The following is a 4241-nucleotide window of genomic DNA, read 5'->3' as shown; positions in this document are numbered from 1 at the left end:
TGGTGGACTTACATTTAATCCTTCCTCTTGAATCTGGGGTGACAGTATTTCTTGAAAACTTGGAAAGTTGTTTGACTTTTTATTTGTTATTTATTTTTTGGACCCAAGTGCTTTATTTACACAGCAGAAAGCCAACACCAGAATGTACACTTTCCAACTGTAGAAAGACTTTTATTTGTTCTTGGAAAATTAAAGCAATTACAATAATATGAAGTCAACAATCAGGTCTTGTGAAAAAAGCTAAGTTAACTTTGTTAAGACTGCTAACATTTCTTTTTTTTTTTTTTTTTACAGAAATTCTCCACCTCCTCCCATCAGAACCCATTTCCAAGGTGTTGACTGGGGGTCTCTTCACCAGTAGCTTCTGCAAAAGGATTCTCCACAGTAGGTCTGCTGGAATGTTCTGCTGTGGGTTTGGTGTTGCTCTGACTCAGTCCAGCAGCATGAAGTTAGACTGGCAGTGAGCTATGAACTCTGTCACAGGGTCATGTTCACCCGCCCTTTTCAGGGTGCTGGCAATGCTGTCGTTTTCCAGGATGGGCAGGAAAAGCCGCACAAAGTCAGAGGTGTAGGGAGGGATGATCATATCCAGCACCTCGGACACAAAGTAGCGGATGAGAGACAGGTCGGTGTCCAGCTTCTCCAGACACCTGCGGATGTAGGCGACCACAGGGAGCACATGGCCGCAACTCAGCAGGTGCACCATCCTGTTCAGGAGGATCTTCTTCACCTTAAGCTGCTTCATGGCATCTAGCTCGGGGTATTCAGTCTCCAAGAGCTTGATCAGTAGCTGCAAGACATGGGGGTGCAGGAGGGGATGGTAGGTGCTGACCTCGTCTAGCAGGGCCAGGGGCACTGGAGTGGGGTGGGTGTGCTGCTCGAAGAACTTGGGCTTTGACACGGTCCCGTCCACCCACGTCAGCACACCCACTGCCACCACTGGAAATCTGATGCACCTATAGAGGGTGCCCAGCTCGGCCAGGAGCTCGCCTGCCCCTGTGTTCTCAGCACAGCACAAATTGTGAACAGTTTCAATAGCCTTCGCTGTTGCCTTCAGCTCATCTTGATTGATGCTCAGGCGTTTGTTCTTCTTCCAGATCTCCACCACGCTGGCCGCGTAGGCTAAGAGATGGATATACTTGTGCTTGTGGTCTGGGTTGATCCTGGCCCCAGGTTTAAAGAGTGATTGCATGAACAGGTCCAGGAAGGCTGGCACCCGGATGAGCTCGACAGGAGGCGGGTCCCTGCTGGTAACAAACAGGTTGTAGAGGACGGTGATGTCGGCTGGATTCAGGGCCTCCTTGGACAGCATGGCCCCCAGGGCCTGGCACAGCCGGGGGTAGGAGGCAGCTCTGCCCAGGGCAAGCGGGATGCGACTGGCATCGTGGCCACTCTCCTGGGCGAAGCGCTGGACCTCCTGTGCGACCCTGCGCACTGCCCCGCCCCGCTGGCCTTCCTGGGCCAGCACGGCCATCAGGACCTGAGCCAGCAGGTACGTATGCTCGCCATGGCACACCATCTTAGCAAACTGAGGCAGGTTTTCTGCAAGGTTGGCTTCTCCTCCATCCAAAATGGTAGCTAGAGAGCTCCCGAGAACTCTAGAGAACACTTCCAGCTGCTGGCAGGCTGCCACCACGCCAGTGATCTCGCCTTGGTATCCTGCATCGGAAATGAGCTTGACCGTGAATTTCAGCATCAGGCAGTCTGGGTGCACTTCCATCAGCTGGTAAACAAGATCCCTCCACGTGGGATGTGCAATCATTTGTTCCAGCCAGGCGGGGGTTGCCCTTTCGTTTGTAAAGATAGAATCTGCTTTGCGGGGGTCGAAGTGTTGCATCACTAAGTTCTTCAAGTGGTTTTCCACTGTTTCCTGAATCTGCACTGGTTCCACCCCGGTCTGAATGAGCCACTGGGCCAGCAGGTTGATGGTCTGGGCCACAGCTGTGTAGTTGTCTGATAAGAGGCGGATCACCTCCTCTGGAGACCCTCCTGCCTGGAAATATCTCATCAAAGTGTTGAAGACAGAGGGCTCCATGATATAATCTGGGGTAGAAAATTTCTGCAGGCATTCTTGCTGGACCTGGGTATCTTCTTCTCCCAGCACACCATCTTCTGGCTGCTGGTCACCCCACTCGGCAGGTCTCCCGAAGTCATCCTGGTCCATGTCCATGGTGGCGCCAGGCATGGCCCCCACTGGACTCTTCCGAAGCTGCCTGTTTAGGAAGGGATAACAGGATTATGGTCACCTCTCTCTTCTTTTCAAGGCTGTGGTATGTAAAACTGATGTTTCTTTTTCAAAAATATGTATTAGTTTTATTTATTTGGCTGTACCGGGTCTTAGTTGGGGCATGCAGGACCTAGTTCCCTCACCAGGTAATGAACCCTGGCCCCCTGAGTTGGGAGCACAGAGTCTTAGCCACTGGACCATCACGGAGTTACCAAATGGATGTTTCTTGATAGGAATATGAATTTACTGATTAGATCATAGGAGGGCAAGTTTCTTCTGTCTACTCTTGGAATTGCAGTCTGATGTTCCAGAGGTCATTTCATTGGCCAGTTGAGATGCTTCTCTATAATGATCACGTGTTAAATTTATACTCCGATAAAATTACTATTTTCAAAAATTTGTAAAAATTTTACTTTTTCCAGACCACTAATATATTCTCTCAAAGATTAATCATCTGTGTCTTTTAGCTCTGACACTCTAGAGACCCAAATCAGTAATCCTTAATCAACTTTTGAGTCAAAACTAGTTACTATGCTCAAATAGTTCTTATTTTTTATACTATTGCTATGCCTTTTCTTTTAATGAAACTTCCATTTAATTTGGACTTTTAAAATCAATTTTATTATTTTTGTTTTCTTCATATCACATATTTATTCACTTCACTATAATTTGAGCACTTTTCTGTGTACCAGGCAATTGTCTGTATGTACAGTGTTTGTGTGTAAGTTTGCATAAGGTTTTAAGTGGAAAAGTAACAGAAGATGGTTTTCTTTGAAAGAGATTATGCCTGTCAAGGGAGAAGGGCTAGACGGGAGCCACCGTGGACAAGGGGGCACTAGGTGGACAGGTGTTAGGCTGGTAGTGGATGTGGGCTTTAGGGAGCGGGAAGTGAGGGGGAACAGAGGACTGAGTGAGTGTTTCATTCACTTTCTTCAACAGATTTTCAAAGATGGAGGTTTAAATGAGGGGAGACAGAAGAAAACCAAAACTAAAAGGCTTGGTAACTTACAGGGATATGGCCTTTGGGGAACAGGGGGACCACAGAGAGCACACAAGCTCCTCAGTCATGGGTTGATCCACAGTCTATCCCAGTTCCTGAAAAATAAGAAAAAGAGCAGTTCAAACTCACACTGCTGGTAAGATTTGTGGTTAGAATCCACATCCAGCTCTGCCAAACTAAAAACCCTCATTATTATACTGTGGAATAAAATGTGACAGTGAAAAAAAAACCCTGAAACTCCAGTAATTTGGCCACCTAATGCGAAGAGTTGACTCATTGGAAAAGACCCTAATGCTGGGAAGGATTAGGGGCAGGAGGAGAAGGGGACGACAGAGGATGAGAGGGCTGGATGGCATCACCAACTCAGTGGACATGGGTTTGGGTAGACTCCGGGAGTTGGTGATGGACAGGGAGGCCTGGCGTGCTGCAGTTCATGGAGTCACAAAGCGTTGGACACGACTGAGCGACTGAACTGAACTGAAAAGAAATATGTGTGAAGTAGGACAATACACACAAACATGAAATGACATCCCAGCTATATTTGAGATAAATCAGATTAACACAGTAGAATAAGTTTCTTAAATTGAAAAACAAATCTGATGAATATTCACATAATCAGAGGGCTTCCCTGGGAAATTCTACTAACATTCAAATAACAGTTAAACCTTTCACAAACTCTCCCCAAGTACAGAAGAGCAAGAAAGACTTCCAGTTCACTCTAAGAGGCCAGTATTCATTACCCTGTGTTATCATTCAGGGTCCTATTAGAGAAACCAAACCCGTAGGAGATGTGTATTAAGAGATTTCTCACAAGGAATTGGCTTACATGACTGAGGGAACTGTCTAGGCAAGGCTGAGATCCTTGGGGCAGCCGTCAGAAAAGGCAGACTGGCATTCTTTGGTATCAAGGATGCTGCTCTCCACAGACAGAATGTGTTCTCTTTAGGGAAACCTCAACTCGACTCTTAAAGCCTTCATTAATTAGATCAGGCTAATATGCCAAAGCCTTTGACT

General features: G+C 46.9%; 1 pseudogene; it reads right to left on the bottom strand.

The window, feature by feature from the left end:
* Positions 1-430: 430 nt before the first annotated feature.
* On the bottom strand, positions 431-2185 carry LOC104995481 (annotated as a pseudogene).
* Between the last annotated feature and the right edge of the window lie 2056 nt (positions 2186-4241).

Source organism: Bison bison, unplaced genomic scaffold (assembly GCF_000754665.1).
Source record: "Bison bison bison isolate TAMUID 2011002044 unplaced genomic scaffold, Bison_UMD1.0 scf7180017864281, whole genome shotgun sequence".
Lineage (NCBI taxonomy): Eukaryota > Metazoa > Chordata > Mammalia > Artiodactyla > Bovidae > Bison > Bison bison.
This window is presented reverse-complemented; position numbering and strand designations above follow the sequence as displayed.